Below are 14872 nucleotides of genomic sequence, written 5' to 3' on the forward strand. Positions count from 1 at the left end.
CCCTCCACCCAACCCTCCCCCCTTCCCCCATTACCCCCCACCCCTAGTTTTTGTCCATGTGTCCTCCAAATTTGTTCCTGTAATCCCTACCCATTCCCCCCTGAAATTCCCTCTTCTCTCCCCTCTGGCCACTGTCAGACTATCCCCTATTTCAGTGTCTTTGGTTATATTTTGCTAGTTTATTGTTTTGTTTTGTTTTGTTGTTTAGATTCCTGTTAAAGGTGATATCATGTGGTATTTGTCTTTCACTGCCTGGCTTGTTTCACTTAGCATAATGCTTTCCAGCTCCATCCATGCTGTTGCAAAGGGTAGGAGCTCCTTCTTTCTTTCTGCTGCATAGAATTCCATTGTGTAAATGTACCATAGTTTTTTGATCCATTCATTTACTGATGGGCATCTAGGTTGCTTCCAGCACCTAGCTATTGTAAATTGTGCTGCTATGACATCGGGGTGCAAAGGTTCTTTTGTATTGGTGTTTTAGTGTTCTTAGGATAGAGTCCCAGCAATGGAATTGCTGGGTCAAAAGGCAGATCCATTTTTAGTTTTCTGAGGAAGTTCCAAACTGCTTTCCATAATGGTTGTACCAGTCTGCAGTCCCACCAACAGTGCACTAGGGACCCCGTTTCTCCACATCCTCTCCAACACTTGTTGTTTGTTGCTTTGTTTATGATGGCCATTCTCACTGGTGTGAAGTGGTATCTCATTGTGGTTTTAATCTGCATCTCTCTGATGGCTAGCGATATTGAGCATCGCTTCATGTGTCTTTGGATTTTCTGTATGTCCTCCTTGGAGAAGTGTCTGTTCAAGTCCTTTGCCCATTTTTTAATTGGGTTACTTGTCTTCTTAGAGTGGAGTCGTGTAAATTCTTTATATATTTTGGAGATTAAACCCTTGTCTGAGGTATCATTAGCAAATATGTTTTCCCATACAGTTGGTTCTCTTTTTATTTTGATACTGTTTTCCTTAGCTGTGCAAAAGCTTTTAATTTTGATGAGGTCCCATTTGTTTATTCTTTCCTTTATGTCCCTTGCTCTAGGAGACAAGTCAGTAAAAAAGTTTCTGCGTGAAATATCTGAGATTTTCCTACCTACGTTCTCTTCTAGGACTTTAATGGTGTCACGCTTTATATTTAAGTCTTTTATCCACCTTGAATCTATTTTTGTATAAGGTGTAAGTTGGTGCTCGAGTTTCATTTTTTTGCACGTAGCTGTCCAGTTCTCCCAACACCATTTGTTGAAGAGGCTATTTTTATTCCATTTTATGTTGCTGCTTCCTTTCTCAAATATTAATTGACTATAGAGGCTTGGGTTTATTTCTGGGCTCTCTGTTCTGTTCCATTGGTCTATGTGCCTGTTTTTATGCCAGTACCAGGCTGTTTTGATTACAGTGGCCTTGTAGTATAGTTTAGTGTCAGGTATTGTGATTCCTCCTACTTTACTCTTCTTTCTCAAAATTGCAGCAGCTATTCGGGGTCGTTTATGGTTCCATATAAATTGTTGAAGTGTTTGTTCTATGTCTGTGAAATATGCCATTGGTACTTTAATAGGTATTGCATTGAATGTGTAAATTGCTTTTGGTAGTATGGACATTTTAATGATATTAATTCTTCCAATCCATGAACACGGTATATGTTTCCATTTGTTTGTGTCTTCCTTGATTTCTCTCCTCAGTGTTATGTAGTTTTCTGAATACAGGTCTTTTACCTCTTTGGTTAGGTTTATTCCTAGGTATTTTATTTTCCTTTTTACTATTTCAAATGGGATTTTTTTCTTCATTTCTGCTTCTGCTGTTTCATTGTTGGTGTACAGAAATGCCTTTGATTTCTGGATATTGACTTTGTATCCCGCTGTTTTACCAAATTCATTTATTAGGTCAAGCAGTTTTTTGGTGGAGTCTATAGGATTTTCTATGTACACTATCATGTCATCTGCAAACAGTGACAGTTTTGTTTCCTCCTTTCCGATTTGGATTCCTTTTATTTCTTTTTCTTGTCTGATTGCTGTGGCTAGAACTTCCAGTACTATATTGAATAGAAGTGGTGAAAGTGGACATCCTTGTCTTGTTCCTGTTCTTACTGGAAAAGATTTTAATTTTTGCCCATTGAGTATAATGTTGGCTGTAGGTTTCTCATATATGGTCTTTATTATGTTGAGGAATGCTCCCTCTATTCCCACTTTACTGAGTGTTTTTATCATAAATGGGTGCTGTACCTTATCAAATGCTTTTTCTTCATCTATTGATATGATCATGTGGTTTTTGTCTTTGCTTTTGTTTATGTGATGTATTACATTTACTGATTTGCGTATATTGTACCATCCTTGCATACCTGGAATGAATCCAACTTGGTCATGGTGTATGATCTTCTTAATGTACTGTTGGATGCGGTTTGCCAGTATCTTGTTGAGGATTTTAGCGTCAATGTTCATCAGCGATATTGGCCTGTAGTTTTCTTTCTTTGTTGTGTCTTTATCTGGTATTGGGATTAAGATGATGTTGTCCTCATAAGAAGAGTTTGGTAGTCTTCCATCTTTTTGGATTTTTTGAAATAGTCTGTGAAGGATAGGTGTTAGTTCTTCCTTAAATGCTTTGTAGAATTCTCCTGTGAAACCATCTGGTCCAGGGCTTTTGTGTGTTGGGAGTTTTTGGATTACTGCTTCAATTTCTTTTGCTGTTATTGGTTTGTTGAGGCTTTCTGCTTCCATTTTATTGAGTTTTGGAAGGTTATATTTTTCTAGAAATTTGTCCATTTCATCTAGGTTTTCAAATTTCTTAGCATACAGCTCTTTGTAGTAATTTGTTACAATCCTTTGTATTTCTGTGGTATCTGTTGTAATCTCTCCTCTTTCATTTTTGATTGTGTTTATTTGGGTTTTCTCTCTTTTTTTCTTGATGAGTCTGCTTAAAGGCTTGTCGATTTTGTTTATCTTTTCAAAGAACCAACTCTTGGATTCATTGATCTTTAGAATTGTACTTTTAGTCTCTATGTCATTTAATTCTGCTCTGATCTTGGTTATTTCCTTCCTTCTGCTTGCTCTGGGCTGTCTTTGTTGTTGTTCCTCGAGTTCTTGTAGACGTAGGGTTAGGTTGTTTGTTTGAAATGTTTCTAACTTTTTTAGGTGGGCCTGTATCGCTATGATCTTCCCTCTCAGGACTGCCTTGGCTGTGTCCCATAAGTTTTGGGTTGTTGTGAGTTCGTTTTCATTTGTTTCCAAAAACCGTTTGATTTCTTCCCTAATATCATTCTTGACCCATTCATTGTTTAATAGCATGCTGTTTAATCTCCATGAATTTGAGTGTTTTGGGTTTTTTTCCTTGTGGTTGGTTTCTAGTTTCAGTCCCTTGTGATCCGAGAAATTGCTTGGTATGATTTCAATTTTTTTGAAATTGTTGAGGCTTGTTTTGTGTCCTATCATGTGGTCAGTCTTTGAAAATGTTCCATGTACATTTGAAAAAAATGTGTATTTAGCTTCTTTGGGATGGAGGGTTCTGTAAATATCAGTAAAGCCCAGGTCGTCTAGGGTATTGTTCAATGCCACAATGTCTTTGTTGATGTTTTGTTTGGAAGATCTGTCCATTTTTGATAGAGGGGTGTTAAAATCCCCCACAATAATTGTGTTGCTGTCCATATCTTTCTTGAAGTCCTCTAAGATTTTCTTTATGTATTTAGGTGCTCCTATGTTGGGTGCATATATATTTACTATGTTTATGTCTTCTTGGTGAATTCTTCCCTTGAGTATTATGAAATGACCTTCTGGGTCTCTCTTTATGGATCTTCTTTGGAAGTCTATTTTCTCAGATATGAGTATTGCTACCCCGGCTTTTTTCTCCTGTCCATTTGCTTGGAAAATTTGTTTCCAGCCCTTCACTTTCAACCTGTGCAGATCTTTTATCCTGAGGTGGGTCTCTTGTAGACAGCATATGTGTGGGTCATGTTTTCTTATCCAATCAGCTATTCTATGTCTTTTGATTGGAGCGTTTAATCCATTTACGTTTAAGGTTATTATTGATAGGTACTTATTCATTGCCTTTTATGTACGTGTGATCCTCTCTCACTCTCTCTTTTCCTTTCTTTCCTTAAAGCAGTCCCTTCAGCATCTCTTGCAGAGCTGGTTTAGTGGAGGTGTATTCTTTTAGACTTCTTTTGTCTGAGAAGCTTCTTATTTGGCCTTCTATCTTAATTGAGAGCCTTGGTGGGTCAAGTAGTCGTGGTTGCAGGCCTCTGGTTCTCATTACTTGGATTATTTCTTGCCATTCTCTTCTGGCTTGGAGTGTTTCCATTGAGAAGCCAGCTGTTAGCCTTATTGGGGCCCCCTTGTATGTTACTTCCTTCTTCTCCCTTGCTGCCTTTAAGATTCTCTCTTTGTCTTGAAATTTTGCCACTTTAATTATGATGTGTCTTGAGGTGGGCCTCCTTGGGTTCCTCTTGATTGGGACTCTCTGTGTTTCCTGGATTTGTGTGACTTTTTGTCTCATCAAATTAGGGAAGTTTTCCATCATCACTTGTTCAACTAGGTTTTCTATCCCTTGTTCTTCTTCTTCTCCTTCTGGTATCCCTATTATACGGATATTATTACGTTTCATATTGTCTTGCATTTCTCTTAATCCCTCTTCAGTCTTTCTGAGCCTCTTTTCCCTTTCTTGCTCTTTCTGGGTGTTTTCTTCTATTTTGTCCTCTAGCTTGCTGATCCGATCTTCTGCTTCATCGATCCTGCTTTTCATTCCTTCTACTGTGTTCTTCATTTCAGAGATTGTATTCTTCATTTCCTCTTGGCCCTTGTTGAGAGTTTCTATTTCCTTTTTTATGCTGATGTAGTTTTCATTGAGTTCATTGTAGCTTCCCTGTAGTTTCTCGTAGCTCATTGTGAGCTCATTGAGCTTCCTGACAATCACTGCTTTGAATTCAATATCTGATAGTTGAATTGCCTCTGTTTCATTTAGCATTCTTTTTGAGGCTTCCTCCTTTCCTTTCATTTGGGGAGTATTTCTTTGTCTTCCCATTGTTTGTGAGACTCTTCTTGTTCACCTCAGCTTCTTATATTGATCTGTTCTGGCTCCCTCGGTTTATGATGTGAACTTCTTTAGTAGGGTAGCAGTGAGTTTCAGTGGTGCTGTTTCCTTGACCCCCCAAGCTCGCTGGTCTTGGGCTGTTGTTTAAGTTGGCTTTGTGTTTGTCTTTGGGTTTTGATTGTTGTTGAGTCTTTCTTTGGTGGTTCTTTTCCGCCAGCTGGTTAAATGTGGGTCACTCTGTCCACCACCTTCTGTATTTTGTTGTGCTGGTGAGGGCAGGTTGTGTTGAGGCTGGTTCTTCTGTGTGTACAAGGTTTAAAGAAATCTTGTTCAGTTGTTTGTATTGGGTACTGTCTCTACTGTTTAGTTGTATTTCCAGATAAGCCCTGGATTGAGGTTTGTGTGGTTACTACTCCCTCCTTCACCTTCTTCTGCTGTTATCTGTTAGTGGTTCCTTAGTTGTTGGGTTTCCTCTTCCAGTGGGTATCCTGGTGTTCACCTCCTCCACCTATTCTTTTTTGTCATCAGATGGAGGGGAAGGCAAAATGGTTTAGGACAGCAACCGAGAATTCTATTCTATTTACAGTAGTAGCAAGTAGGGAAGATATAGGAGATCCTTTCACTATGTATAGTGTTAACTGTGGTCTTCCACCCAGCTAGCTGATTTTTAGAAAGGATGGAAAGAAGATAATACTCTTGTTGGGGGAGGAAGGATTGTGAGTTGGATCTATAAAGCAGAGAGGTTGTGGGCGGTCAGATTCTAGGGTAAGGTGAGAGTAAAGGATAGTAAATAGGTGTAGTGTGTGAGAGAATATAGTTAACCACTACAGTAATAGAGTTCAGGAAACTTTGAAATGGGCTAAGATCTGGGGGAGGGTGTTGTGAAGTAATTACAATTGCATGGAACAGCAGTTATTTACAATAATATTATGGCAACATTCATATGGCAGAGTCTATGAAATCTAGGTAATAAGGATATGGAGTACAGAACATTGAGTAGTATGCTGATAGGACACAGGTGAGTTAATGGACAGTAGATTAGTAATACGGTATAGAAAGAGATATCAGGGGAAAGCTGTCAGGTCATACAATAAAACCAGCCTAGCAAAGCAGGCTATACAAAAATAAGAGGGATATAAAAATATTGTTAAAAAAAACAAGATGTAGGAACACTGGAAAAATAATAATAATACAAATATGCAATAACTTGCAGGTTCTCTGTAATAGCAGAGTGACATTTATCTCACTGTCCCAGCTGTTGTGATGCCCCTTCTTTGGGTTCAACTTTGGTCTTTTCACCGATCCAGGATTTTGTCTCACTTGTAGGTATTTAGGAAAAATGTTAAAAAAGAAAAAAATAGAAAAGGCAGACGAAGGCAGGAAGAAGAGATAAAATTGGAGGACAGGAAGGAGGAAGGAATAAAACAAGAAATCAGTAAGAGAGGAAAAAGAAATCAAAAGAGAATAAAAACAATAAAACTTAAAAAATTAAAAATTGTTAAAAAAAAATAGAATCAAATTAAAAAGTCTCTTGATTTCAAAGTGGCCAAACCGGTTTTTCTGCTCTTGCTGGCTGAGGCAGGCTGAAGGATGACTTGTTTGGCTTTTCTTCCTAGGCCCGTGGGGTTCGCACTGGCTCCGCGGCCCGTCCGCCGCCCCGCGCGACCCGAGCTCCCGTGAGTGGCCGTCTGCTGCTTGCACGGCCGTCTGCCACACCCGGTGCCCCCGCGGGCGGGCGCGGCCCGTCCGCAGCCTGCGTGCTCACAGCTGGGGAGCAGACAGGCCAGAGCCACTGATCACTTCAGGAGAATTCCCCAAACAGTGTCTGTGTCCATTCACTCCTTCCTCTTGGGAAATTCCTTCCGATCCAGCCCGCCGCTCTCCACAGTGGCCCGGCTTCTCTCACCGCCAAAGCTCCAGCCAGAACGGTGACCCTGGGAGTCCGGGTCCGCAGCGCGACTCGGCTTTGGCGTTCACCGCCTCCAAAGCTGCTCGCCACCCGGTGTGCCCGCCAGCACCTGGACTCCTCCCAGAGCCGCCCAGACCTCGCTCGGCTGGGGAGGGAGCAGCCGACCTGGCTCTCTCCCACTAACCCTACGGCAAACCCAGCCGCGGCCCCGGGCCTGGGGCTGCAGCCCCGGGACCACATGCCTGTCCCGGGAGCCTACCTTGATGCAGCACTCCGCCTAGGATCCGTTCTTTGTTCTTTTGGTTTTGCCACAATCTTTGGTCCTCCGTTCTCAAAAATGCTGAAATATGTTGGTTGCTTGCCTTTCCACTCCAAAGATCGGTCAGGACTCTCTCCCCTGAGCAGAGGAAAGCCAAATCTGCTCCTTCCTACTCCGACACCATCTTAGATCTCATAAAAATCAATATCATACTTTTTAGTGAAAGACAGAATGCTTTACCCTTAAGATCAGGAACAAGGCAAGTATGTCCACTCACATCACTCTTATTCAACATAGTACTGAAAGTCCTAGCCAGAGCAATAAATCAACAAAAGAAAATAAAAGGCACACTGGTTAGAAAAAAAATGAAAGTGTCTCTATTTGCAAATGAAATGATGGTCTACATAGAAAATCCCAAAGAATCTATAAAAAATAAAAATAAAAACCCAAGAAAAAAACAAACCCTCCTAGAACTAATACGTAAATTTGGCAAGGTCACAGGATATCATATCAACACACAAAAACCAATTGTATTTCTATATCTTAGCAATGAGCACATGGAAACTGAAATTAAAAATAGGATAACCTTTACAGTTACTCAGAAAGGAGAAAAAATACTTAAACATAAATCTAACAAAACATGTACAGGCTGAAATTTTGTATACTGAAAACTATAAAATACAAATGAAAGAAATAAACGAAGATCTAAATAGAGAAAAATGCCATGTTCATAGATTTGAAGACTCAACAGAGTAAAGATGTCCGTTCTTCTAAAATTGATATACAGGTTTAATACAATTCCTATGAAAATCCCAACAAGTTTCTTAAAAAGATGCATACAAACTTAGTCTAAAATGGAAATGGAAAGGAACTAGAAGAACTATAACAGTTTAAAAATAAATAAATAAAGTGGAAGGACTCACTCTACCTGATACTAAGGGTTATTATGTAATGATAGTTATCAGGATGAGGTGGATGGATAGACACAGGATTCAATGAACCAGAATAGAAGCAGACTCACATGCATATAGCCAACTGATTTTTGGCAAAGGAGTAATAGTAATTCTTCAGAGTAAGGACAGTTTTTTTAACAAATTGTGCTGACAACTAGATAGCTGTAGTAACATAGAATAAAATAAAATATGCCTTAGTTCTTATATAAAAATTAAGTAAAAATGGATCATAAACTTGAATGTAAAGCTTAAAACTAAAACACTTTTAGAAGATAACACAAAAAGAAATCTTGGAGACCTAGAGCTTGATGAAGAGTCCTTAGACATGACATAAAAAGTACAACACATGTAAGAACTTAAATGATAAATTGCACTTCATCAAAATTAACTTCTGCTCTACGCCAACACTTTTAAAAGGATAAAAAGACAAGTTACAGACTAGGTGAAAACATTTACAAACCACATACCTGACAAGAGACTAGTATCTAGAACAAATAAAAAACTCTCAAATCTCAATTAAAAAACCTCAATAATTAATAAAAAATCCAATTAGAAAATGGATAAAAGATCCAGAGACAAGATGGTGGAGGAGTGAATGGAAGCCACATCAACCTCCTCCCAGAGCCAACCTGGAATTACAACTACATTGTGGAGAAATCACTGAGGTCAAACAATTGAACAATAGTAAGAGATAACCCTAAAAGCCTTGGGCAGACAGAAGAATCAGTTTTGGCACTAACTGACTGGTAAGGAGTGCACTGCTCCAGATGGCTGGCTGGGTGCCCACAGGCAGCAGCACCTGAGGGATAATTAAGCAACTGGTTGGGTCCCCTTGAGAATTGTGGGGTCTAAACCCTAAGCTGCAATCCTCAGCCTAGAACACCAGAGCCCAAAAAGTATACATAACAACCAATGGCAAAAAGCAGAAGGGTTTCTCTCTGCCAGAGATAGTTGTCTAGAGACACAAAAAGCCATTTAAAGGGTCAACACACAAATTTTCATTTGCATCCACTTACCCATGGCTCTGGCAAAGATGGGGGCAGAGTGGACTAGAGACGCCTGAGGAGAGACTAGAGACAAAAGCTCTAGAGAGAGCTGAGAGAGCTGAGAGAGTAGTCCCAGGGATCCTAGTGCTGAGTCATCCCCCATACATCAGCAGCCATTGTGCTCAGGCAGATGACTCCCCTCTGAGCAGCAGCAGCCTGAGGGGAAACAATGGCCCCAACCCCAGGAGGGACTCTGCCCTGGCCCTGTGGTGCTTAACCATGACTGCTGAGTGCAGAATGATGAAACTAACAACTGAAGGAGTCAGCCAGTGATAGTAGATCCCTAGCAAAGGGTGGGGGCACAGAGTGGACTTGACATGCTTAAGGACAGACTGGGGACAGAGGCTTCAGGGAAGAACTGAGAGAGTGGCCACTGGAATCCCAGTGCTGAGTCACCCCCTATTAGTATCACCCATCTTCCTCAGGCAGACCACTCCCCTCCAAGCTGCAGCAGCCTGAGGGGAAACAATAGCCCCAATCCCAGGAGGGATTCTGCCCCACCCTATGGGGTTTAAGCCTCACTGCTGAGTGTACAGTGACTAGATTGACAACTGAGGGAAATAGCCACAGACAGTAGACCTCTGGCACTCTCAGAGCAGGCTGCCTAGTGTCAGATGGGGTCAATGCGTGACATCACCAGAGGCAGATCCAGAAAGAAAAAACAGTGGTAAATACTAGAGGATACCGAGACAAAAACCACTCTGGTCTTCTCCATGATTAGCAATATTTTCTCTCCTGCATAGCTTTTTAATATTCATTGCTTTTCCAGCAAGTGTGTGCATATTAACTCACTAGAATTTCTACTATAGTTTATTTCTCTCCTTTCTTATAATAGTCTTAATTTCTTTACACCCTCATTAATACTGGTTAATTAGCTGCTGATAGTGGGATTGTGGAGGGGAGATATTATTGCAGATGTGGGTTTGTTCCCTGGACTTTGTGGTTTTGTTCTGGCAGCACCTGCACAACAGCATACAAGATGTGGATGGTGGAGTGGCCCTCAGTCAACCAGCTGGAAGGAAGGAACCACCAAAGAAAGACCCAACAACAATCAAACCCCAAAGACATCCAGAGAGCCAACATAAATAGCATAAAGGGCATCCTAGGAGCATCAAGTTCAGGAGATCAAGGAGACTGCACCACTGATTCTCACAAGTCTCTTACCATAGAAGTTCACACCACAAACTCAGGGAGTCGGAACAGATCAATTTAAGAAACAGAGGCTAACAAGAAGAGTCTCACAAACAATGGGAAGACAAAGAAACAAACCCCAAGCAAAAGGAAAGGAGGAAGCCTCAGAAAGAATGCTAAATGAAATAGAGGCAAGTCAACTATCAGATAGTGAGTTCAAAACAATGGTTATAAGGAAGCTCGATGAGCTCACTGAGAATTACCAAAAACTACAGGGAAACTACAAGGAGCTTCCGGCAAAGTAAATCAACATGAAAAACGAAATAGAGACTATCAACAAGAGCCAAGAGGAAATGAAGAATACAATTTCTGAATTGAAGAACACAGTAGAAGAAATCAAAAGCAGGCTAGATGAAGCAGAGGATCAAATCAGCGAGCTGGAGGACGAGGTAGAAAAACCTCCAAAAAAGAAAGAGAAAAAATCCTCAAAGAGAACAAAGAGGGATAAAGGGAACTGCATGACAACATGAAACAGAATAATATCTGTATAATAGGGTAACCAGAAGAAGAAGAAGAGCAAGAGATAGAAAATCTGTTTGAAAAAGTAATGATGGAAAACTTCCCTAATTTCATGAGAGAAAAAGCCACACAAATACAGGAAGCACAGAGGATCCCAATCAAGAGGACCACAAAGAAGCCTGCTCCAAGACTCATCATAATGAAAACAGCGAAATTCCAAGACAAATGAGAATCTTAAAAGCAGCAAGGGAGAAACAGGAAGTAACATACCAGGGAGCCCCATAAGGCTAGCAGCTGATTTCTCAATGGAAACATTACAAGCCAGAAGGTAATGGAAAGAAATATACCAAGTAATGAAAAGCAAGGGCATGCAACCAAGACTACTCTACCCAGCAAGGCTCTCAATCGAAAAAGGAAAGAGAAATAAGGAGTTTCCCAGACAAAAGAAGACTGACAGAATATACCTCCACCAAATCAGCATTGCAAGATATGCTAAAGGGACTGCTTTAACAAGAGGAAGAAAAAGAGTGTGTGAGAGAGAGAGAGGAACACAGGTACAAAGGGGGTAAAATGGCAATGAATGAGTACCTATTACTAATAACCTTAATGTGAACTGATTGAATGCTCCAATCAAAAGACATAGGGTAGCTCAATGGATAAGAAAACATGACCCGCACATATGCTGCCTACAGGAGACCCACCTCAGAATAAAAGACCTACACAGACTGAAAGTGAAGTGTTGGAAAAAAACATTCCAAGAAAATGGACAGTAAAACAAACAAACAAACAAACAAACAAACAAACAAACAAAAACTGGGGTAGCAATACTTATATCAAACGAAATAGTCTTCAAAACAAAGGCTATAAAAAGGGACACAGAAGGACACTTCATAATACCAAGGGAAGAATCTTTCAAGAAGACATAAACATTATAAACATATATGCACCCAACATAAGAGCACCCAAATATATAAGGAAAACCTTAGAAGACTTCAAGAAAGATATAGACAACAACGCACTTATATAGAGGATTTTAATACCCACCTATCAAAATGGATAGATCTTCCAAACAAAATGTCAACAAGAATATTGCAGCACTGAACAATGCCCTAGATGAAATTGACTTAACTGACATATATAGAACCTTTCATCCCAAAGAAACAAAGTACATATTGTTTCCAAATGCACATGGAACATTTTAAAAGATAGACCACATGACAGGACACAAAACAAGCCTCAACAAATTCAAGAACAATGAAATCATATCAAGCATTTTCTTGGACCACAAGGGCCTAAAACTTGAAACCAACCTGAAGAAAAAAAAGTCAGAAACACTCAAATTCATGGAGATTGAATAGCATGCTATTAAGCAATGAAAGGGCTAAGAATGAGATCAAGGGAGAAATCAAAAAGTTTCTGGAAACAAATGAAAATGAACTCACAACAGTCCAAAACTTATGGGACACAGCAAAGGCAGTCTTGAGAAGGAAGTTTGTACTGATACAAGCCTACCTAAAAAAGATAGAAACATTTCAAATAAACAACGTAACCCTACACCAAAAGAACTGGAGGAACAACAAAGACAGCCCAGAGGTAGTAGAATGAAAGAAATAATGAAGATCAGAGCAGAATTAAATGACATAGAGACTAAAAGAACTATTCCAAGGATCAATAAATCCAGGAGGTGGGAGGGGATTATGAGTGGAAAAGGAGGAAGTGTCATCAAGGAACATGTATAAAGGACACTTGAACAAAACCAAAGGTGGGTAGGATAGAGGTGGGAGGTGGGGTTGGCTGGGGAGAGAGGGAGTGATAAAGGAAAATTGGAGGCAACTGTACTTGAACATCAGTAAAAATGATTAAAAAAGAAAATGGATAAAAGACTGAAACAGATATTTTAGCATAAAAGATGTATCAGTAGAAAATAAACACACAAAGAGATGTTCAATATTATTGTCCCTGAGAGAAATGCATATTAGGACCACAATTGAGGTATGCTACAGACCTATTAAAACCGCTGAACTGAAAAAATTTGATAACACTAAATGCTGGCAAGGATGTAGAGAAACTGAGTCTCTCATACACAGTCATGCACATAGTCATTTCTAACCCCTCACTGTGTGGTAGCTGCTATGTTCTAAATGCTATCTATACATTACATTAATATTTCACAGACATTCAATTATTATATTATATTCATACACATACAGCTTGTGTGTCTCAGAGTAAGCTGCCCATGCTCTCAGCTCTGGGTAGCTCTGTTTTAGTGGCCCACTTCTTGAAAAGGGTTATGAGAAATGCAAAATGTCATAAGTCTACTGTCTATTCCCAGTGAGAAATCATTTGATCCTGTGTATGTTGAGGGGGGCAATAAAGGACCTATAAAATAGCATTCAACACAAACATGAGTTAATCAGCTTCTGAGCATCCAGGGTACCTACTGAGTGACCAAATAGAAGCAGGAAGTAATCTCAGAGGTCACTGAATGCAGACTCTCAACTGTGCAGTTCTTATTCTGCTATACAAAACAAAGATAGTACATCTTATGTCTCAAGTTTCAAGCCAAAAATCTGTAAATTTTCTTCTTCAGGTTTATATTGCCACACATGAATAGTTTTCCTTAGCATAACTCTCAAGATTCATGCCAAGAAATTGAAATTCAAATCATCCCACATTTTACAACATAAAAAAGACCCTACCACAGCAAGCCTTCTTACAGACAGTATAGCACAGTAGTTATTAAATGAGTGTGGACTCTGTGGCAAGACTGTCTGGATTCATATACCAACCTGTCCACTTAAGGCTTTGTGACCTTGGGCAAGTTCTTTCTCTGTGTGTCAGCTTTCCCAACTCTAAAATAAAGACAATAGTGGTAGCTCCCTTATAGGAATGTTATGAGAATTAGCTTAATATACATGTGGCATCTTAAATACCACCTGCAGCATAAGTGTTAGCTATTATATGACCATCACTGATAAGCCCCACATAGATTCTGCAGACCCACCCACCCTGAGGCTGAGTCATGTCAGCCCAGAAATGGGAGAGCTGGCAGTGGCCAAACCCAGGAATCCCTGCTTGCTATCAATATAAAAGTTTTGAGACTATTCTCTCCAACTCTAGTTTTATCTCTGACTCCAAGGATGACTGTGAGATCCCTGTTCATTTTTCTCTCCTCTAAGCTAGGTATGCTTTGCAGCTGTTATTCCCATGTATCCTACATTCTAGAGAAGAAAATACAAACTAAAAGCCAACAGAGAATGAAAAAAAAAAACATTGCCACCCTGTGGCTTTTCAGAGAATTCTTCACACCTCTTGCACTATTGAATTATCTTCTCCTGATCACTTTCACCCTCTGCAGACCCAAAACTGATGCAGGTGGTGAGAGCACCTCCAAGATTCAGGGTACTCACTCAGAACTGAAGGTTACCTGGAGAAAATCTGACAATGTGCTTTTATTTATTAATAAGAGAAAATGAGGCCCAAAGACATGAGGGGCTTGCATTAAACCAGGGCCAGAGTTGGGCTGTGGGTCTTGACTCCTGTTCCAAAGTCCTTTTTGCCATAGGATGTGGGAGCTCACAAGCCCAGTTCAGAATTTAAGTGCTCTTTAAAACACGAAAATTAGGTCAGTGCCCCTTCAGACACAACTGCAAAACCACAGGCAGGGGACATCCATGAGGCTGCAACAAATGAGGGTTATGCAGGAAATGTCACCTCTTTTGTGCACTCAAGCAAGAAAAGACACAGCAGTTTCCTCCTAAAACAAAACTGTAATTGTGAAAAACAAAACTTGATTGTGAAATAGCAGACATTGCAAACAGCTATGTTTACCCTCTCTCCTTCGGCTTTAAGACTTTTTGGATTCTTGCCCTAATGTCACTGTGCCAGCAAGGTGCAGGTGTTTCTAATCCCTTGTGATTTTGTAGCAACAAAAACTTTAATGGCAACAGTTTTTTTCTCCTGGAAATTTCAACACTCTGAATTTTTATTGTTTTTTAGTTTTGATCTCTCCCCAGAACAACAACAACAACAAACAGTAAAAACCTTC

General features: G+C 40.0%; 1 protein-coding gene across 3 annotated transcripts in view; it reads right to left on the reverse strand.

Moving 5' to 3' along the window:
• SLC9A7 (solute carrier family 9 member A7) overlaps positions 1–14872 on the reverse strand; it is a 181981-nt gene that overhangs the window by 43696 nt on the left and 123413 nt on the right. The window lies entirely within an intron of this gene.

The sequence above is a fragment of the Phyllostomus discolor genome, chromosome X, assembly GCF_004126475.2.
Source record: "Phyllostomus discolor isolate MPI-MPIP mPhyDis1 chromosome X, mPhyDis1.pri.v3, whole genome shotgun sequence".
NCBI classification, from domain to species: Eukaryota; Metazoa; Chordata; class Mammalia; order Chiroptera; family Phyllostomidae; genus Phyllostomus; species Phyllostomus discolor.